The sequence below is a fragment of the Mauremys reevesii genome, linkage group 6 (assembly GCF_016161935.1).
Source record: "Mauremys reevesii isolate NIE-2019 linkage group 6, ASM1616193v1, whole genome shotgun sequence".
Taxonomy (NCBI): domain Eukaryota; kingdom Metazoa; phylum Chordata; order Testudines; family Geoemydidae; genus Mauremys; species Mauremys reevesii.
Window position 1 is genome coordinate 104,418,903 of NC_052628.1, and position 24,276 is coordinate 104,443,178.

Genomic DNA, 24,276 nt, shown 5'->3' on the forward strand with positions numbered 1-24,276 from the left:
CCTTACACCCCTCTCTGCCTTTTCCTCCCCACCATCCCTCAAATAGCAGAGGTTGCAGCTACTTTCACCACCACGTCCATGTTCTGCTGGCACTTGATGCGCCTCACAGATATACAGGAGGGTTTATGACATTGTGAACAAGTGTAAATCCTGGGGTAACAGGGCCATTTGTAAGGAAACCTGGGGTTCATCACTCAAGCTTAATTCAAACTTGAGCACTTCCATTGAGACTAGGGGAAGGAACAGCTATAAGAAATAAAGAAAACACAAGGTTTGGATTATTTAATAACTATTAAGGAATTTCTTTTAAGAAACTAATGACCCAATTCTCCACTCTGTCAGCACCAGTCCTTTGCTAGGGTGGCTACGCTGACGTCAAAGGATTTATCTGGATGTAAAATTGGTGAGTTGAGCTGGAGAATGAAGCACCAATTTTATTAAAAAAAGATTCTGCGTTGCTATGAATACCTTAACTTATTAAAATTGAAAGAATGTTAAAAGGTGATTTACTTTTTATTACTTAAGGTGTTTGTTTCCTTTTTGTATTTCATCTGATTTGAATAATTGTCATTTTCACTTTTGTTTATAGTTTCACTTTTTTGGATCTCATGAACAAGGATAATACTGATAATGTTTAAACTGCAAATAGAGCTGGTTGGAATTTTTTTTTTTAATGTGGAATGTTTAGACTTTTCATTACATAACAAAAGTTTTCAGTTTTCAGCCAAAACGTTTTTGACAAAAACTCAACATCTTCTGTGGAAAGCTGACACTTTATACACACACACACACACACACACACACACACACACACACACACACACACACACAAAATGTAACTGAATATCCAGTTTTCTGTAGAAAAACAATTTTGATGGAAAATATTTGACTAGTCCTAGTTGCAAATATTTTGTGTGTGAGTGGGTTTATTTGTGTCAGAGGGCCGATGTCTAAATCCAACCAAAAAGATGTTTTGAGAGAATGTGTGTATATATATCTATATATATATACACACATTCACTCAAAACATCTTTAGATATATAGAGATATATTTCATTAAAACACTCCTACTTATATTGGTATTTGAAAAAGCTTTATTAAACAAAACCTAAATATGGACCTAGACTACCTGACATTGTCACATAATGATTTTCTGTTCCAGTGGCTCTGTCCTTTAGGTATTCAGATATATTTTTCTCCTTTTTTGGCATATGAAGATCTAAAATGTGCCTCATTACTCAAAGTGTGAATAGGCTCTGACAGCAGTGGATGTGGGAGACAATAGTTTTAGAGAATTAAAAGTGACAATGTGAGGTCATTTGTGTCAACAGGTAGACTGTGCTCAGGAAGTTTTCTTCACTGTACTATGAAATTACTTAATTCCTTTGAATTATACGCTGATGCAGGCTGCATCTTTGTTGCTGACTATCACGAATGAGCAGAAGGCATTGATTAAATTCCTCTCTTCAAATCTGAATTTTCAAACAGTGGATTAGTCTGTTGTTATAGAGGTAAATACTTCCCCCTCTCCCCTGCTGATCCCTCCCTCCCAGATGTATCTCTTCACAGTTACAGAGAGTCCTGCTTATATGCAACAGAACAGATCTAGTTCTACCTTTTTGGGGGGGGAGGGGTAAAGAGGGTGGAAAGAATACCATAGGGGCAATAGCCCAGCTCCTTTGGGGGTTCCTTCCATGCTGATTTTCATGATGGGCAGCAGTGGTGGATATATGACTTTGTATATAGGAGGGGAATAGCAATCACACTGGCTTTGGTGTTTTTTCTCCGTCTTGGGGAATAGTCAAAGATTCCTCTCCACCGACTGGATATTGTTCCCCTGCTCTAATTCCCTGTGATTGAGCTTGATATGGAGTACAGGATATGACCATCCTTCAGTTTGCCATGCCCTTCAGTCCACACTGACACGTCAATAACTATGTGTGATAGTACAAAACAATTCCATCTACTCAGAAACAGTAACATATATGCAGCCAAACACCTCCCAGATACCAGTATGATGCTATTTCTGTGTAAAGTTCCTGAAGGTTAAGACCATGATGTCAGATGCTTGAATTTTGCATAAACAAGTAGGGTAAATATGTTGTTTTATTAATTTAACCAGGTTTGAGAGGGGTTAGGGTGTGTCTCTCAGAGGCATGAGGTAAGGTCTAGCTGCAGGGACAACCTAGCAATAATCACCTTTGGGGAAGAACCTTAGGCTATGTCTACAGTACAGAGTTAAGTTGATTTAAGTTACATCGACAATCATAAATTGCTGTAATTACATCGTTGGTGCATGTCACAGGATGCTCCTTGTGTGTACGTGCACAGTTGGTGCTCTAGCATCAAAAGAGAGCAGTGCACCATGGGTAGCTATTTCACTGCGCAAATCACCACCTTCTGCTGCTAGTTCTGTGAATGGATCACAGTGCCCATGGGGCAGGCTTACCCTCCCATGATGCAGTTTTCTCCATCCCATGATTCCATGGGCTTCCAAATATGTTTCACGCCATTCTTCAACTGCCTCTGTAAACATTGTGCTCACTGTCTCTGCCTGAAAACATGGAGCCTGCACTTCTCTCCAGTCTTATGAACACAACACAGCTGACCCTGCAGTATTTCATGAGCTGCAAATCTGAAAATGAATCTGTGGGATCTGCCCTACTGTGTTCCATGGAATGATTGATGTTGGCATTCATGGAGCAGCTGCACACACTGGACTGTCACTTTTGGGCTTGGGAAATGAGTGCTGAGTGGTGGGATTGCATCATGATGCAGGTCTGGGATGACGAGCAGTGGCTGCAGAAATTTCAGATGTGCAAAGCCAAATTCCTAGAACTGTGAGTGAAGCTTGCCCTTGCCCTGTGGTGCAAGGACACCAAAATGAGAGCTGTCCTCATGGTGAAAAAGCCTGTGGCAATCACTATGTGGAAGTTGTGCTACCAGTCAGTCGTGAATCAGTTTGGAGTTGGGAAGTCCACTGTGGGGGTTGCAGTGATACAAGTTTGCAGGACCATTAATTACCTCCTGCTATGAAGGACTGTGACTCTGAGCAATGTGCATGAAAAAGTGGATGGCTTTGCGACAATGGGATTCCCTAACTGTGGTGGGGTGATAGATGGCACGTGTATTCCCATTTTGGCCCCAAACCATCTTACGATGGAGCACATCAACAGAAAGGGCTACTTCTTTATGGTATTGCAGGTGCTGGTGGATCACTGGGGTCGTTTCACTTACATTAGTGTGGGGTGGCAGGGGAAAGTGCATGATACACACAAGCTTTCCAGATCAGAAGATCCCCATAGAGGATGTGGATATACTCATAGTTATCTTGGGAGAGCCACCCTACCCCTTAAGCCAGAAACCTTGACAGCAAAAAGGAGCACTTCAACAACAGGCTCAACAGATGCAGAATGATTGTGGAATATGTGTTTGACTGATTAACGGGTCACTGGTGCACTTACGAAGACAGAGGAGCAGCAACTGCCTGTCACAGAGAGGGCAGTGGAAAGAAGAATTCTGGGAATTTCAATCCATGACCAAGACCCCAATGAAATGATCAGACAGAAGAGTGTAGCAAAGGATGTCGTTGTTGAGAGCAGGCATAGTAAAATGTGATGGGCCAGGCATATAACGAGGCTCACTGACAATCAATGGACTGCAGCTGTTGCCTAGTGATACCCACGGGAACTGAAACTATCACTCAGGTGACCTCCAAAGAGATGGGAAGATTTTATTGTGAAAAGACACGGCCGCATATGGAGAAGGAAGACCAGGATACGAGAAGAATGGAAGACATGTTGTGATCGGCACAATCTATATGAGGGCTGAAGGACCGATCGATCAAGGTGATTATAAAATCTGTGTCTAAACTTAATCAACTCCTGGAAATCGTATTTGATTTTTTTTAAATGGATTGGATTTAAGGTTGATTATGCTCCACTGTATTTCCCCCTTCTTATTAAACGCACTGTTAACTAAGACCCTCATTCTGCTAGGGGCCCTGAATGTGTGTGTAGGAGATGAGCAAGAGTTTTCAGTCAGAGCCATAGTAGTTCTTCTATACCAAGTGCACAACAATGAAAAAATGATGCAAATTAAAGTGTATGAATCTGAGAATTCAAATGATAGATTAATTTGGTTCATAATATTTTATTGATAGCTAATAGCCGCACAGAAGGTTCACAAAAAATGTCATAAGCTTATTGATGCTGAAAATTGGTTTTTATTTTGCTGTGTTTAAAGAAACTTTACAGAAATAGTTTCTTTAAACACTTAATTTATTTTTAGCCTTCAAATTGAATTTGTATTGCAAAGCAAGTATCTTTGAAAGCACTTGGTATCCCATAGGACAGCTGAGTAAAAAGATTAAGAGTTTGAAAAAGTAATTTATTCTAATGTATGCTCAAGATGATTTCATAAAGGAGGAGGCACAGTTTCCCTGAAATTATGAACTATTTACCATCTGCTGTAGGTGAGCACACAAACAATAAACTGTATTGTACAATGGTAATATTTCTTCTGTTACATGTATCAAAGGGATAAATACCAGGGAGGGAGAGGAATTATTTAAGCTCAGTACCAATGTGGACACAAGAACACCTGATATAAAGTGGCCATCAGGAAGTTTAGACTTGAAATTAGGTTTCTAACCATCAAAGGAGTGAAGTTCTGGAATAGCCTTCCAAGGGGAGCAGTGGAGGCATATCTGGCTTCAAGACTAAGCTTGATAAGTTTATGGAAGGAATGGTACGATGGGATAGCCTAATTTTGGCAGTTAATTGATCTTTGACTATTAATGATAAATATGTCCAATGGCCAGTGATGGGACACTAGATAGGCTGGGATCTGAGTTACTACAGAGAATTCTTTCTTGGGTGTCTGCCTGGTGAGTCTTGCCCACATGCTCATGGTTTAGCTGATCACCATATTTGGGGTCGGGAAGGAATTTTCCTCCAGGGCAGATTGACAGAAGCACTGGGGGTTTTTCACCTTTTTCTGCGGAATGTTGCATGGGTCACTTGCTGGAGGATTCTCTGCAACTTGAAGTCTTTAAACCACAAGTTGAGAACTTCAGTAGCTCAGATGTAGGTCAGGGGTTTGTTACAGGAGTGGGAGAGTGATATTCTGTGGTCTGTGTTGTGCAGGAGGTCAGACTAGAAGATCAAAATGGTCCCTTCTGACCTTAAAGTCTATGAGTCTATGAGAGGGCCATTATACCAGTGCATTGGAGTCTTTCCATTTACTACAATGGCTTTTGGATAAGACCCTTTGTCATTGCCAGGGATAGGAGAAAGGAGGACAAGTGTAGACAAAGAGCAAGGGAATGAGATGACCAAACATTCTGATTGCTTTAACTTTCTCACCATCCTAAAAATGAAAAATAAAAAAAAGAGTATAGACCTGATGCAGCAAAAAAGCATTTGAGGCTACTGGCCCATAGAATCTGCTCCATATCGTAATGGAATATAGAGGACACCTGTGTAAAATGCTCTCAATGAAACATAAAACATTACTTGCTCAAAATAGTCCATCAAAAATCTTATGTTTCACCATAGGGCCAACCATGAGCAGTTGATGCTATGTTAAACCCAGAAGCCCCTGCCTACACTGAGTGATGAATCAGGTTTAAAATTTGTTACTTACCATGACTCCTCCAAGTTATATTCTAACATGTCCTAGTGTATTGGTAAAAACAAGCTCTAGAAAGAGGGCAAACTTGTGCGAAGTAAAACTGCTAAATTGTGAAGCACTCTACAGTAGAGAGTGGCCTCAGATTATAAAGACATTTTAGGGACATTCCCCTCCCATGTCACAGACTGGACAACAAGGCTTTAGAGGATAGATTTGTGGGATGGAGTAGGAAGTGTCTACCGTACTGTGTATCAAGCCCTACATCTCCTGAATAGATGGGAACCCTTTATGCAGATTAGAGTTTGTCAGATGATTTGCTGGGATTAATTTGTCCACTAAATATAGTCCCCTCTTTCTGTTCATTAATTTCTAACAAACATAACATGGCTTTTATTAATTTATTCATTATTTGCAATTGTTTGAATGCTTTCTGGGATCAAATTCAAGCCTGTGATTGGTCTCATACTGTTTGCTGTGATTATTCAATCACTGTTCAGAAGTCATTATTCAAGCTGTGTGATTGGTCAATTAATCAAATGATATATTTTTTCTGTGGTGACTTTTTATGGTTACAGTTGCTTTAATATTTGGAAAATTCTGGCCAGGCAGATTTTTCAAAAAGACAGTTGGAAGTATTGCAACTCTATTTGGGTAGAAACTGAATTTAAGAATGGAATGAGGCTGAATTAAGTTTGTGAACATATGTCTTTGTCTTTTTGATTAATTGCTATAGTGTCAGAGCTCTGAATGTTAGTTGGGTAGCTTCTATATGAAGCTTCCCATCTTATATACAAACAAATACACTGATTGAAGTTCCCATTGTCCCATTTTCTATCTCTATTACCATTGAGCTAACTCACTGACTATAATAGGCCAAAATTTTAAATTTGTGTGACTAAAATTAAGCACCTAAATAAGTAGTCTTGTCTTCTACAACTCCCACTGAAGTCAGAGTTCTGTCAAAAACATTCATGTAGGCCTTGGGCAAAAGACTGAGTAGTATAAACATGCTTACAAACAAGTTGCAGCCTTGCAGCCAAGAACTTTGCTAGAATCAGATGAGGGCAAGTTGCTGTTGAGGAAAGTCCAGCATAAGGGGACAGATTATTTAGCAATGCACAATATGTATCTCACGGACTGAGTGGATCTTTTACTCATGGGAATACTAGGATTTGTGTGAATGATATACTTGTGTAAACCAAATTTGGAAAAAATTAACAAAAAAAGTGTGAACATGGACAAAATTAAATGCAATTTATAATTCACAAGCATTTTCATGAATAATTTGCATAGTTATTTACTCAGCGCTAGTTCTGACTATATGGGGTCATAGTTTAAAGCCTAATGTGGTCTAAATACCTAGCATGGTAAGTGACTTCAGCTGCGTCTCATTGAGTTACATCATGCAACAGAACATATTTAGACAACTCTAATATGTGATGTAATGGGACTTGACACAATGTATCTTGATGCAAAATGACCCTGTATACTTCACCTTTCAGACTAAATGCTTCCATTAACTGGGTTTGTAATTTGCCATCCTGAATTTCATAAGTGATTACAGGCAGGTATCTGTGTTCTGAGTAAAGTTCTGAATGACAGAGGAAGAAAAAAAAGGTCTCATTTATTTATTTATTGGTCAAATAAAAGTATGAATTTTTAAATCCAGATATTTTAAATGAACACTGTATGCCCGGAGAGGAGATGGGTCTGAACCAAAAAATCAGATGTGAACACCAAAAATCTTTGGGAAAGTTTGGGTCCAGATCCAAAGGTAAAGCCAGAGTCCCTCTATAACAATAATTAGGCATGAGAGAACCAGTACAGTTAAAATAAAAACCTGCCTTTAACCTTCCTTTCAAAACAGCAATTGAAGTTTTTTTTTGCACATTTCAAAAGCTTAGCTAATTATTTCCATCCTTGTTTATTGTGTTCACCTTTACACTTCCTGTCCCTTGCAGGACCCGAACCTTTCAAAAGTTGGAACACTATAAGCCTGGTGAATGATTCTTATTAAAAACAGCTGTCTTAACTAGACATGCACATATTTTTAATAATAATTAAGGCATGGAAGAACTGTTTGAAAAATGATTGCAAATTGTACTTATAAAGATTCATACACTAAACAGAACCTTATCAAATAGTTTCCAAACCTTACCATTGCACATATAAAGTAAATGTAGTAGTGCTACACAATATAAACATTAAGTGGGACTGCTGAACTTGGTATTGTCAGCCTGAACCACTTCATACAAATGGCAAAAAAATAGGTTGCTTAAGGTAACATCACTAGATCTTCAGATTACATCAGAAAGAATGAGATCATCTAACATTTGGGGCCAATTTATGCACATGGTAGTTAAATATTTAAGATAACATCTTAAAAAAAAATGCAAAGCACTTTTATACAGTTGCTAGACCTAGTCATGGGAGAATAGTAGAGCAACAAAGCTGACCTACTTTTCAACAAGATCAAAATTTTATCCTGACAAGAAACAATTGTTTAATGCCTTGCAGCTTCAGAAAATATTGTTATAGGGAAGTAAGCTTATTAAAATATTTTAAGGTTTTTGAACATTACCATTGCTAGTTTCTTTCTGGATCTATAATAATTAATTAATATACCTGTTGATTTGGCATCAAAAGATCAATATCAATCTGTATGCTGAAATATAACATTCTGTACTAAAGTAAACAGCAGTTCTCAAGTTGCAGAGTCCACAAGCATGTGATCCTTCTGCTCTACTCCACACTAATTAGGCCTCAACTGGAGTATTGTCTCCACTTCTGGCGCCACATTTCAGGAGAGATGCGGACAAATTGGAGAAAGTCCAGAGAAGAGCAACAAACACGATTAAAGGTCTAGAAAACATGACCTATGAGAGAAGATTGAAAATATTGGATTTGTTTAGTCTGGAGAAGAGAAGACTAATCGGGGATATGATAACATTTTTCAAGTAAATAAAAGGTTGTTACAAGGAGGAGGGAGAAAAGGTTTTCCGTAACCTCTGAGGACAGGACAAGAAGCAATGGCCTTAAATTACAGCAAGGGAGGTTTAGGTTGGACATTAGGAAAAAATTCCTGTCAGGGTGGTTAAGCACTGGAATAAATTGCCTAGGGAGGTTGTGGAATCTCCATCATTGGATATTTTTAACAGCAGTTTAGACAAACACCTGTCAGGGATGGTCTAGATAATACTTAGTCCTGCCATGAGTGCAGGGGACTGGACTAGAAGTCTCTTCCAGTCTTACAGTTCTATGATTCATTTATTCTTTTTGGGAAGACAAAGAGACATGAATCACAGGTATGCTGCCTACTATAGTCAAACAGTCAGATCCACAGTAAAGTCTGGATGGAAGGGAAAGAAATCATTAAGATATTTCTAGCAGTGAAGACTTGAGGAAGAAAAAGAGAGAATTTCCCTCCCTATGAAAACAGCTAGGAAAAGAGGAGAAACGAACAACCATACAGAAGCACAAACATTCCTAATAGCCTGTAGTTGAGGGCAGGGGAGAAAAACATTGCCACTTCCTCCCAGAAGCCTGAATGGGACATTGAAAGAAACAGAAGAGATAAAATGGGGCCAAAGAACAAGTAATTCAAGTATGTTTTTCTCCCATGTGAACGTGTGTCAATATATGATGAAACTGCGGCATTAAGACATGTCATAAGCATGGACCTGTAGTACAATTATGTAGCCAGGTGGGTGACATAATTTGCATTTTTTGACAATTTGGTGAATAAATCCATCCAAAGGATCATTCCCCTGCCACTTCCATCTACTTAACTGGTCTGTCAGCCATTTTATCTCCCCACTCTCTGTGTGTATTTCTGTGTTTTCATTACAAAGGTGAGTTCATGGAAGGAAAAAGTGGGGAATAGCAAGAGGGAGATCATTCTGAGATAATGAAGTGATGGAGTTTGTATATCTCCCTAGATAATAGAGAGTGGCCTGATGCATTAGATCTTCTCTGCGGTAGTGAGTAGAAAGAGCTAACACATCATCGTGTGGAATTTTCAAGAAAAGGCAGCTACTATCTATAACTCCTAAACTGCACAGGACTGAAGTTCTCCTCCTGTAGAGTTTATGAGCACTACATATAGCTGCCTCCTCTGGCTGTGCAGCCAATACATTGTGTGGAGGTGCAGGAATGCAACAGGTGGAGGGAGCAGTTGCCATGAGGTTCTCCTATGGCCTACAAGAATGGAGATCTGCTCCTGAATGGCTTTGAAGCCCTGGATGGCGGCTGCCGCCTCCTGGAGGAGAGTGTTTCAACTTCTTCTGCCCTTCATGCCACTGCAGGCAACATCCAACAGGGCTACACTTTAAGCCTTTAGAAGAGTGGAGCTCCATTCCAATCAGGCCTAGACGCCCAGGAAGGCATTTCCCTTCTATTGCAAATCTTCATCTTTTCCCCCAGTTTCACTGCTTGCTCGACACATTCCCAGACAGAATCCACACTGGTATAGTGGGCAGGTCCCAGTAGAGCATCCATGCTCCATTACCATTGCTGCATAAATCCCAATTTAAGTAATTCATTGCAAAATTTAGGGCACGCTTCATAATTTGTCTTTTGTGCATCAGTAATAAGTCATTTGTTGATGTTGTTTGGTGAGTTAATGTTCTTGTTTAATAATACTTTAACAAAGTGAAAATGGTCTAATTGTGTGCATGATTTAAAAAACTAACAGTATCAGTACAACTTAAGCATGTGGAAGGTATTTATTTATATTAATTTGAAACTATATATGCAAAATATTTTTGAATAATCAAAGTGATTCAGCAAGAAAGATACAATGGTGAATTTCTTTGGGAGAGAGTTTTTTGATTAACAGATAATTCAGCAGACAATTTAAAAAAAAATTACAAAAGAACAAACCAAAATAATAAGGTAAACAATATTTATTCCAAAATCACTTGAATTCTATTTGCCATATTTAAGGAGAATCCTGTTCACTGTAACTTTTGTCAAAGCCTACATGTGATTAAGTTGATTTGCAATATGCTATGGGCCTGATTCAGTGTCCATTGAAGTCAATGGGAGTCTTTTTATGGACTTCAGTGGATGCTAGATCAGAAGCAACGAGAATATCAATGACCAGTAACATACATGGTAATCCCTGTTGGGATACTTGCGTATCCACCCAGAACCTTTCAAAAAAGTGATGGATTTGGCTTCAAAAACTCCAGCAATGAAAAAACAAAGGGGGGAAAATAACCAGGGGCTCTCAGCGTTTCAGTTCTTTGCATGATTGAACCCCCCCCCCCCCCAAAAAAAAACAAACCCTGAACAGTGTATTTAAGCTTTTCTTGATTGCTGTTGCTATTAGAGATAGAAACTAGACCCCTGGGCTACAAGAAGCTCTGACTTTCTCTAATTTGTGCCTTAATTGCACTTCCTGATTTTAGTTAATAAAGGCAAGAGATAAATGAAATCCAAGTACACAGCCAGACTACAAAAATAAGTCAAATAATGGCATGTAGTCATGTGGCTTCCAACAGTGTAGTGGCTAGACTATTGATGGATGAGGAATGTGTCTGCCTTGCTTTCTGTCTTAATTAACTCATGCCTTGGGGACAAAGGTTAATGTTTTTGAATTTTAAACCGCATTGCAGACATGACCATTTATAAACATCTTGGTTAAGATTAGTTAGCAGTGCTTTAGCACAGCACATTTTAAAGGTGGCATGAAATTTCATATATATTTTAATTGTCATATTAAAATTGCTCATAATAATGAGAAGTATGTAAAATTACCATTTCCCAGTGTCCGTTGGCACTCAGTGCTCTACCATTACAATCTTCTTGCAAATAAGATTTGGTTCACAATATTTGGTAACCAAATCCTCACAGATAGTGAATAGAGTTGTCAAAGTGTTCTGTTCTAGCATTGAATACTCTTAAAAATCATCCTTTGTTTGAGTTCATACAGCATTTGTTTTGACTGAATGTGATCAATACAAAGTCTTAACACACATGGCGGGTCAGAAAGCAAGCCGAGTGAAATTCTGTTATCTACCCAAATGTCTCATGAATAAAAGGGGCACTTTCATTTGCTAAATAGAGATCACAAGAATTTATTCTGTATTATTAGATCACATGTAAGAAACATCAAACTTTAAAGGAATTATTTTAAAACTGAAACTTTTCTTTTATAAATTTCAGGTTAAAGAGGACATATTCTTATTGCACTTGCACTAATTGCAGTCGATGGCAAAGTTTCACTGACTTCACTACTGCAAGATCAGGCACTATTGACTTCCTTTCCTTTTACTTGCATTTTGGGAAGTGGAGTGGGGGAGAAGCAGGGTTGGAACTGAGAAATATGATTAAGTGTTGTGACAATGACTTCATTACAGTTTTTTAAACTCCTGACTTCTTGGTTAGACACCACTAATACTCAGTATGATTCCTGCTACTACCCGTATTGCAAGTACCCACAATATTCAGGGACTAGATGACCTCTCTAGGTCCCGTCCAGTTCTATGATTCTATCATTATTCCTGCAACTGTGACACACCTTTCTCTATAGATTCATAGATTTTAAGGCCAGAAGGAACCATTGTGATCATCTAGTCTGACCTTCTGCACATTGCAGGCCACAGAATCTCACCCACCCACTCCTGTAATAAATCCATAGGCTCTAGCTGAGTTACTGGAGTTCTCAAATCATGATTTAAAGACTTAAAATTATAGAGAATCCATCATTTACTCTAATTTAAAGCTGCAGGTGAACCGCGCCCTATACTGCAGAGGAAGGCAATACCCCTCCCTCCCCCCACCCAGGTCTCTGCCAATCTGACTTGGGGGGGTGAGGGAGGGAATTCGTTCCTGACCCCAAATATGGTGATCAGTTGGACCCTAAGCATGTTGGCAAGACTCACCAGCCAGCTACCTGGGAAAGAATTTTCTGTAGTTACTCAGAGCCCTCCCCATCTCTAGTGTCACCACTGCAATTTTGGGGGATATTTGCTACTAGCAGTCAGAGATGGGTCACATGCCATTCTAGGCTGTCTCATCATACTATCCCCTCCAAAAATGTATCAAGCTCAGTCTTGAAACCATTTTTAGGTTTTTTGCCCCCACTGCTCACCTTGGACGGCTGTTCCAGAACTTCACTCCTCTGATGGTTAGAAATGTTGGCCTAATTTCATGCCTAAACTTGCTGATAAGCAGTTTGTATCCATTTGTTCTTGTGTCAGCATTGGCTCTTAACTTAAATAACTCCTCTCCCTCCCTGGTATTTATCACTAGACATTCAGTATTTATGACTAGATGTATTTATAGAGAGCAATCCTATCTCCCCTCAGCCTTCATTTGGGTAAGCTAAAAAAGCAAAGCTCCTTTTGTTTCCTTTATAAGGTAGGTTTTCCATTCTTCTGATCATTCTAGTAGCCCTTCTCTGCACCTGTTTCAGTTTGAATTTATCTTTTTTAAACATGGGAGACCAGAATTGCACACCAGTGCCTTGTATAATGGTACAAACACTCCCCTATCTCTACTGGAAATATATCACCCGATGCATCCTAGGACTGTATTCACGTTTTTCACAATATGCTGCATCATAAAGGCAATTCATACTCAGGTTTCATAATCAGCCACTATAGCCAGGTCTTTTTCCTTATCTGTAGTTTCCATCTGATATGTCCCCGGTTTAAAGCAAAAATTCTTATTGTTAGTCCCTAAGTGCATGACATTGCACTATTAAATTTCATCCTACTTCTGTTACTCCAGTTTTCACAGCTGTCCAGCTCTTATATGATTTTCCGGCCTCTATACTGGCAATACCTCACAACTTTGTGTCATCTGCAAATTTTATGAGCACACTGTTACTTTTTGTGCCAAGATCATTAATGAAAATGTTAAATAAGGTTGATCCGAAGACCAGTCCCTGAGGATCTCTACTAGTAACTTCCCTCCAGCCTGACAGTTCACCTTTCAGTATGACCTGTTGTGCTCCCCCCTTTAATCAGTTCCTTATCCACCTTTAAATTCTTATATTATTCCCCATGTTCTCTGATTTCACTAGTAATTTCTCTTGTGGAACTGCATCAAATCCCTTACTGAAATTCAGTAAGATTAAATCTCCCATAGATTAGATCTACTGCATTTCCTTTATTTAAAACATCAGTTATCTTCTCAAAGAGATTGGGCTGGGCTGGCATGATCTACCTTTTGTAAAACCATGTTTTATTTTATCCCAGTCACTGTTTACTTCTATGGCCTTAACTACTTTCTCTTTCAAAATTTGAGGTCAAACTAATAGGCCTATAGTTTACTGGATCACTTTTCCCCCACCCCCTTTCTTAAAAAGATGTATTATATTTGCAGTCTGCACTCATAGGGTTTGACCCCTGAGTTTATGAATTCATTAAAAATTCTTGCTATTGGGCTTGTAATTTCATGTGCTAGTCCCTTTAATATTCTTTTAAAGAGATTATCCGGGGCCCCAATTTGGTCCCATTAAGCTATATGAGTTTAAGTTCCACATCACATGTGGTAAGTTCTACTTTCGTATCCTCATTTTTATTAGCCACCCTGCCACTACCCCTAAACTGCTCATTACTTTTGTTAATTGAGGATTGGTCCTGCTTTCAGGAGGGGGTTGGACTAGATGACCTCCTGAGGTCCCTTCAAACCTTGATATTCTATTATTCTATTATTAAAAACTGAGGGAGAGAATTTGTTTAGGTGTTGGGCCATGCTTAGATTATGTTTAATCTCCACCCCATCCTCAGCATTTAGCAGTCCCACTTCTTCTTTCCGTGTTTTCTTTTTATTTGTATAGCTATAGAACCTTTCGCTATATTTTAATTCCCTTTGCAAGGTCCAACTCTGCTTGGCTTTTGGCAAGTCTCACTTTTTCCTTACACTTTTTGACCTCCAAGAGGTAGCTTTCATTGCTGATCCATCCTATGTTCTGTTCCTGTAGTCTTTCTGCTTTTTCTTAATAATCTGTTTTGAGATGTGTGCTCATTCAGATGCTATGATATCATCAGACTGCATAAGCTAAGAGTAGACATGGCCAGTACTTGAATTGAAAGCATCTCCATGAAAACCTGAGGGTTCTGAAGAAAAGGTGTTTGTAATTTATAATTTCTGACTATCTGAACCTATTCCTCAGCATGGGGATCACTGTTATTTGAAAAGAGAGCACTGGCTCTTTGTGATAATTTTGCAAGAGCAGACATCTTAGCTGGGGCAAGTCGTTGTCTTCACTACCTGTTCTTTAATGTTGTATAATATTGCTCTACACTATTAAACAGTTGCTATACTTCACCCTAGAGATGGCTGTATTTCAATGGTAGATGAAATGCATCCTGGATATGATGATTTATAAAATACACTGTTTCACATTTACATCATGCTGATTATGACAGTCTTTCAGAGTGTAATCTCATGCTTATCTCTCCTCTATGGGTTTTCCTGTTTGAGGGGGTGAATGGGCACAGCAAGAGCATACATAAATATAATAATAATCACATTAGCAACTTATTTCAGTTTTTCAATCGGCATAAAGATGTAATAAGGCCAAACTTTGGAAAGCTGAATATCTTGAAATATCTTGTTTTACATATTATATTTTTCTGTGTGCTTCTATCTCAAGATTCTACTTGTCTTATTGTTAATTTAAGAGTGTTTTATTAGGAAAGCTGAAACAGTTTAGACATAAGGGGATACAGTTCTATATTTATGACTGGCAGGCTCGGAAATAGCATTCTCTAACTCTGTTAGAAATATGTTCTGCATTGCCATATAATGTACTTCTAAATATGCAGACCCTTATCCAACAAAATCGATTTTTTTTTATCAACTGTTCTCAGGACTGCAGCTTGACCTGTGTCTTTGAAGGGTCAGTGATTTTTGAACTTATTGATTTAACAAAGATTATTTTGCTCAAATATATAATAGTGATACTTACCTAGACTACTTCTCTGACTATGTTAGATGGGGGGGGGGGGAAAGACACTTATTTTTATTAGAAGATTTTGCAGATAGATTGGTGTCAAAGTTGTTTTATATTACTGCTCATGTACTGTTACCTGATCTATAATTCATTCCGCAAATTTGCACTTGCATGTTATTTTAAATATGCAAACTCAAAAGTGATCATTTTTTATTTTGGGTGGCTCCTCTAAACATTTAAACATAATTTGAGAAAATAGCTATTCAATAATATGGATAGGAATGCTCTGTACAATAAATGTAAAAAGTGTAAGAGGAGATCCTTTCAGATTTTTGCATGATGCAGGTGAAAGCAGGTGATTGTTACAGTTTGACATCTATCATAAGAAATAAGTGTTGACACTCCTGTAATGAAAATGCTGTTACTGCAAATCTGTCAGTTTAATGTTACCCTAGACCTACCTTGTAGGATTTCATTGCCTATTATAATAAATAACATTTCTGCTGTTAAAATGTGAAAAATGAGTTTCAGTAGATCAGTTATCGTCTTCCAGTTAGCAACCAGTATATTAAAGAAAACTTATATATAGAAAAGATTTATTTCATGCATTAGTGTACTACTAGATAAGCCATGCATGAAAACTAAAACAAAGGCTTAAAAAGGAAATGGAACCAAAAGTCAAAGATTAACTAAATTGTATATACAAAGTGGATGGTTAAAGCGATATCATGTTTGATATGGAGAGTGAGTTTGAATTACAATAAAATGTGAAAGCTAATGCAAAAGAGCAAAATACATCATATTTGTTTATTACTTCTGTATTCAACATATCTTTGAGCAACTTGGGCACTCCCCATTCTCAAATAATGACTGCATACAGAACAACATTTGAACATCTAGACTTTTGCAAAATTTGACATTGTCATTAACTAGATATACTCTAAGGTAATATTTAAGATGAATCAGTTACAATTAAATCATTCAGAGGTTATATATAAAATAGATACATATAACAACATACACAGGTATTCAGCTCAATCTGACATTTTTACAGTGAGTAAATACTGCTGCGAATTGGTGTCCTTGGATGCGCTACTACACAAGAAGCTATATTGCTTCAACAAACTAGCTACAGGACATGTTAAATTTATTGGTGAGTCTTCTTTGACATTGAATAAATCCTTATAGGCAGATTCCCTTATTATCTTTGCCTCCATAACCAATACTGATACAAGTGTTTACTTTCATTTCCATTGGTGGTTATGAACTTTGAGCTCTATTCATCTGTCTTGAAGATTTGTTCCTGTAACCTCAAAATATCTATAGATCAGGGATGAGTGAAATGATCCCAATATTTACCAGGGTCTCCCACTTCTGCTACAACTGTTTGGAACTCTCAGCAGAGGAGGGTTTATCAGTGCTGCTGCCGTTGCTCTCACCTAGGGAGTTTCTCATTACTAATGCTGCTGCCTTGCTCTCCACAAGGGAAAATTTGCCATTACTACTGTGCAGCAGATCCCTTAGGAGCCCTCAAGTGTCCAGGCTTTCCCACGGCTGCTGCTTGTTTGTTGTAGCTATTGTTTTGTAGGAGTCCAGGTGAAAGGGGGATGGACACTGAAAGGTAGAAATAAGATTTAAAAGGTTATATTTAGCACTGGACTTGGCAGCTTATCAAAACGTCTGTGCTTCCAGTTATGCTGGATTGTTAAAGATAATACAGTATATATGACACAGATTTGATATGGGTTTATGGGCTGTAATTTTATATTCCCTTTCTGGAATCCAGTTTTTTAGGATGGTGTTTGCTCTTCACATTGTGGGTCTTTTCTTTGTTGGTTTTAGTTTTATAGCTAGTAAACTAGAAGTGCTCATTAGGCCCCTCCTGGATGATTTCCCCACCCAATCAAAAGAAAGTGAGTTGGATCAACTGCAAGTCCATATGATGGAGAAGTGCTTCTTGTGTGTCCCTCTCTTCAAGAGGAAAGGGTGAAATCGTAACCAGTCTAAAATAAAGAACTGTTCTCAACAGGTACAGCCTCCAGAAATAATCCTTGCACCAATTTAGAGCAGGCCTGAGCTCCTATCATGAATTAAATTCTAGGCCATACAGACTGAAAGATAGTTTAATGACCTAGATTGCTCTTGATCCACTAAGTTTGTGGTCACTGAGGGGAATGAAGGAAACCTGTTGTTAGTGCTCCTTGGAGTAAGGAAAGTGGTTAATTTATTTTCTTTTGACAATAAAGCCATCGGCATCGGTTATAAAGAAGAGGGTGCTTCCTGGGTGACTCCTGTTACAGCATCTTTGGACCAATGGGAAAACTCATTGTTGGATCTGTTGATCAATAATGGACACCAGAAAGTTGATACATGCTATAGGGGCAAAAGGGAGGATGGTTAGGCCACCATAGACAAGGTGTTTTTTTGTTTTGTTTTGTGGGTGGGTGGGTGTGATTACTGACTCAGAACTAAGGAGTCCTTATTTGATTTTAATATCATATTGGGAGATCTTCTTTAGACATTGTCTGACGCACAGTTGCAAGCGCGTGTATGCCACTGTGCTGTGGAAAGGATAGAAGGAATGAATATAGATGCCTCTCTCTCAGGTAGTTTGTTCTGCCAGCAATAATGAATGGTCTCCTTCCTACTGCTCCTGGAATACAGAAACAAATCCTGGCTGCCTTCTACACTGAAACATTAGGGGAAAGGATCTCTCTGCATCATCCACAGAATTCCCCCACTGAACATGAGGTATATTATTTCAGTTTGATTAAATAATTCTTTTGCAGACTTAAAACACATTAGACCGCTGTCAGAGAAGCTGTCACATTCAATTCGTGAATACCTGGAGGATGAAAGGGTAATCACTAGCAGCCAGCATGGATTTACCAAGAATAAATCATGCCAAACCAGCATGATTTTCTTCTTTGACAGAGTAACTGATTTGGTGGATGGGGGAGTGTGGTGGATATAATGTACATGGACTTCAGCAAGGCTTTTGACACAGTCCCATATGACATTCTGATAAGTAAGAGGGAGAAATGCAGGCTCAACAGAACTACCATTAAGTGGATACATACCATTAAGCTTCAAACAAAGAGTAACTATTAATGGAATGATGTCAGATTGGAGGGAGGTCTCAACCGGGGTTCCCGGGGATCTGTTCTGGGTTCAGCGTTCTTTAACATATTACTTAACAACCTGGATGTAGGTATAGAGAGCATACTGATCAGATTTGCAGATGACACAAAGCTAGGGGTGCTTGCCAATGGAGGATAGAGCTAAACTTCAGAGGGATCTTGATAAATCAGAGGACTGGGCTATAGACCAAATGAAATTCAATAAAGACAAATGTAAGGTGTTGCATTTAAGGAAGAAAAACTAAATGCACAAATACAGAATGGGGGAAAACTGGTGTGGTGACAGCAGCACTGCTGAGAAAGATCTAGGAGTTGTGGTGGATTCCAACCTCAACATGAGTCAGCAGTGTGACACTGTTGCAAAAAAATCAGGTAAATATAAACACACAAATGAGATACCTTTTGGAACCTAAAACTAATAGTAGCTGCTATAATATGCAAGCTCAATGAGCCCTTTAGAGCTAACTAAAGCCAAACAGATTTGGGATCCCTTCCTTATGCTATGAAATTTTGTCCTCTCTGAATTCCAAGCAGCATAGGGATAATTTTTCTTGACAGGAAATTTTATCCCCTTGCCTCAGAGCTCAATCTGATAGGACAAGGGTTTGTGCACCTCTCCACTTCATGGTTGTGGGAGGAACAATCAACAAAGTTTTTTGTCCCCTAATGTTCCATAATGTCTTGTCTGATTACTTTATTTTGTTGGGGAGAACGTGACACCTCTTGTGGTAAATTAGCATTTCACACTTGGTAATGCATCTCTTCTGTAGTTACAGAGCAAACACTTAAATATTATCTTATAATGAGAAATAGTTATAAGTAAGATTAATACATGTGGCATCCTACAAGCATTTCATAAAGTCTAAACATTAAATACATTCTTATAACTCTGATAGCTATTTTAACATTACTAACACACAGGTGAACCGGATTGGTCTCCAGCCTTGCATTTGTCAATGTTCAGTGAGGCTCAGGGGCATTGGCATGAGCTGGTACCTGGTCTGCCAACATCACACCTCCCCCTTCAGTTGTCCCATGTTTCTTGCCCAACTGCATTATCTCCATATACTTATTGACTCCTTTGCTCATAATCCAAACTGTTTATTTGTAATCTTTGACTTCCTCCTAGAACACTCCCTCCATCTTCTGCACCCTCCGCTCTCACCACACAGTAGCTCAACAACTTTTTCAAAAAGAAAGATTCACTATGATTTCCCTTCCTCACCTCTCATACTCCCTCATCACCTTCTCTTCCTTCCTATTCTTCATCAACTGAGGTTTCTCAACCCCTCAGCCTGTCCCAGTGATTCTATTTCTTTCTTCCTCCTGACTTTTCTATCCCTCAGTCTCTGTGTCTCCCTTACCCATCACGTCATACCTGCATGTTTTTCTTTCCCTAATTTTTAACTTACCTACCTGTAATTATGACAACTCATCTCCTTTCTTCCCTTCAGATTCTCAAAAACCATTTATAATCATGCCACAAGTTCCTTTGCTCCATTTCAATCTTAGTTCCCCTCCAGTCTGGCTTTTGCCCTTTCCAGTCCTCTGAATTTGTTCTCACCCAGGTCTCTAACAATATCTTCCTGGAAAAATATCAGCACCTCTAGTCTAGCGTCATCTCATTGGACTCATTGCAGCTTTTGACACTGTCACTTAATTCCTCCTTCAACATGTTATCCTGCTGGGCTTTCATGATTCCATCCTCTTCAGGTTCTCTTTCTACATATCTGGACATTCCTTTGTCAGATCTCCTGCTAGGACCTCCTCCTCTCTTCTGATCTCCATAGGAATCTCAAAATGCTATTTTACTCCCCTTCTTTTGTAACCTTTATAAATATTCTCATTGGATTGCACAACTTCTGGATAACATCAACAGACTCTACAAATGGGTGTCATCTAGGAACTGGCATGGCTCAGTGGTTTCAAAACAAGAATGGGAGTCAGTTAACCTGAGTTCTGTTCCTGGTTTTGCTATGGGCTTGCTGTGTGACCATGGACAAATGAAAGCTTCTCTCTCACTCTGTTCCCTCATCTGCAGTAAACCGTGTGTTGAGGACACTGCAGATTTGTTAAATAGATCTCCAAATTCCCTGAGAGACCCCTGCTTGCTTTCCACTAGGCTGAAACCTCATAAACCCTTTCCACAACATTGGAGGAGGCTTGAATTAACCCCAGAAACAAATTTGCCCTCAGATATAAACCAACACTTTTATCTGGACAGAGGCAAATCCTCAATTAGCAAAGGGGACCATTTGGCAGCCTCTACGAGTAGAGCCCCATGTTTTTTCACAAATATGAAATAACACAAAATAAAATGAAAACACAACTAAGGGTACAGACTGTCATAAACAGATAGTTAAGGGTTAATGCCTCTTTTACCTATAAAGGGTTAAGAAGTTCACCTGGCCTAGCTGACACCTGACCAGAGGAACCAATGGGGGAACAAGTTGTTTCAAAAAGAAGGAGGGAAGTTTTCCTTTGTTTAGAGTCTCAGTTTCAGCCAGAGTGAAAAAGATCAAGGAACCAGCCTCTTATCAGAGTAGTAAGTTTTAGAAAGGAATAAATAGGTTTATGTTTATTTCTTTGTAACCTGTCTTGTGCAATTAGAGGTAGAATCAAATTGGGTATTGGGGTATTTTCATTGGTGTACTAAGTTTTGCCCAGGGAAACATCCTCTGTGTTTTGAATCTGTTGTCTGTGAGAGTAGCTGGTATGCTAATCTCTCCCAGAGGGTTTTCTTTTACCTTTCTTTTCTTTAATTAAAAGCCTTTTTACTTAATACCTGATTGATTTTTTTCCTTGTTTTTAGATCCAAGGGGGTTGGATCTGGATCCACCAGGAGTTGGTGGGAGAAAGGAGGGGGGACGGTTAATTTCTCCTTGTTTTAAGATCCAAGAGGTTTGGATCTGTGTTCACCAGGAAATTGGTGAAGTTTCTCAAGGCTACCCAAAGAAGGGAGTGCTTGTGAATGGTGGCAGCGATACCAGATCTAAGCTGGTAATTGAGCTTAGAGCTTCTCATGCAGGTCCCCCACATCTGTACCCTAAAGTTCAGAGTAGGGAAGGAACCTTGACACAGACATAGCCTTTTCCCTGAGCTAATTCCCTAACACCAAATTCAATGCGTTTATGGGACTGCTTTTTCCAGCACCAGCAGTAATGTGGGCTTTGGTCTCAGCTGCTTTTTGCCTCTTTCCAGACTCATTCCTGTGCCAGCTAACTGGCCCCAAACCAGTCAGGTGTAATCCAAGCTCCCACTTGGGCAGGGGATAGGAACGGAAAGTGGTCTTACATAACTCACACAAGGAAAACTATTAGTCACCCAGACACAATATACAACGCCTCTGTGACAAGATCCCCTTATGATCCTCTCCTGGTACCTGGTCAATGGCTCACTTTCCTGTCTTTTGGCTCGAGGCCCTTCACACTCCTCCTCTTAGACTGTCCAGTTTTAGCACTTAATAATCTGGACCTCTGGCCAAGTCATTAAGTTCACCCTCTCTCCCAGGGGTAAACAAAGTCCAACAAAACAATCATCCAGCAACCTCTTCAGCCCACTCCAGAATCAGTAGTCCTTCTACCCCTGGGATAAGGGGGTTTCACAGGATCCTCCTTGGTGGGTCTGTAAGGCAACCTAGGTCCCTACTGTACTCTGGATTCCAGATCCGGGCCTCTGTGGGAAGCTGTGAAGATCTACCTAGTCAGACCTCTTACTGCCATTCCCTAGACTACTTTTTACCTCAGCCTATCTCCAGGTCTTTCCTACAGCCCTTTCCTTGGCTGGTTGGCTGGCTGGCTGCCTGCCTCTCTCTCTCTGCCTTTTGCCCAGGCTCTACAGTGAGTTCCCAGCACCTGACACCCATTTGGTGCTACTGTAAGAGACCCTTCCTGTTGCCTGACCCCAGGTCTCCTACAGGAAACTTCCTTCCCCTTGCAGTTATCTCTACCAACTGCTCTGAGCTCCCTGATAGCTCTCTCTCAGGTGATTGGTTTTGATGCAGATAAAAAAGCAGGTGGGCTGGGGCCAATTCCCCTTTTGGGCTACCCTATCCTGTGACACCCTCTTACTTGTAATCTCAGTAGCATATAGTATTGGTAAATCACTTGGATACTATAGTTGTGGTAGGAAATAAAAAAAAATAGTAATATTAAAATTACAGCTGTATCACTTAAATTACATCAAGCAATTTTAGCAATATAGAAGATACTTTACAAAAGTAGAGGTATACCTTTCCTATAAAGAAGGATATCAGCTTTGTGCCATAGAAGTGTTTTGGTGGGTGTCAGATTAGAGAATAGGTAATCTTCATTCAGATGCTGTTAAAGTACATAGCTCCTTCCCAATAAACTGTAATTCCCACATTTGATTGCATTAAACAGTCACTGGTGGGATAAGTACAGGAGCCTGCATTGTACTTTTCAAAGTGAATGCTTAGCGATCGGAACAGCTCCACCTGTTCAAATCTAAAGTCTGTGTTGGGCAAAGACTAAAGCAGCAGTTTACATAATGTGAAATAATCTTAAAAGTTGTATAAATTTAGGGGGAAAATGTCTCTCTGTGATGGTAGCAATCAGTGCAACTATGATATCATAGCTAGCACAGTTGCCAAGGGCGGTGAATGCACTAAACAGCTCTTTTTCCTTCCTTGGATATTTTTTTTTTTTAAAGAAAAGTTGCTGTTCTGTAAATAAAACTTGCTTGCAAAGATATTGGTTCAGATCTTGGCCTGAACCACAGCTATGCTTGGTGCAGCTTATATGTGGAAAGGGGAAATGTGGCATTATATTACCTTTATGCACACCCTTGCCTCAACCCCGAGCCAGCTAGCTGCCAGGCTGGTTCCTTGCATAAAATATAGCAACTTCTGGGCTGTTTTACATTGTACTACCTGTGAATAGCCTCTTAAGTTTCCCACGCTGACCCCCAAATACCAGAGTCCATTAAACATAAAGCATCCAGAGTCCATTAAACATAAACTTATTTTAAACTGTTGTGAATTTGCTGGTCCTCCCCTACCCTTGAAAATATGCTATCTCAGGTGAAAGGGTAGTGAGGACAGCTTTAAACGTCTTAAATGCAGATCTTCCATTTAGCAATGTGTTGTTGCTGGAGCTCAAGCAAATTTGAGCAGAGTAAGAATTTTAAAAATTAGAACCACTGATGTGATTTTTTTTTAATGATTTATGCCACTTTTATGTAAGGCTGCAGATCATTGTTCTAATAGTATAATATTTCTTAAAGCAAAATTGACTTATGCACAGTTTAAGATTTCTAAAACCCAGCCAAGCTTTATCAGTCATTACATCCTTCTTTTCAGATGCACCAACTTTTTCCTCAGAATTAGTCTTAATGGGGTGTCTGTTCAAATGAATGAAAAACTAGGACATACCTGAAATGCCTGGCCAGATTTGAAAGCACATTTTGTGCACATACATTGCACACTGAGGAGAAGGGTAAACAGGGTGTATAGGTTTGGAGAGCATGAACAGAGAATAACTGATGGGTATTCAGTGGTTTTGGGCAAGTTTTAGCAGTTCAGGGTTCTCTGAAAAAGACATCCCTCTTAGATCAGTAAGTCTCTGTACTGTA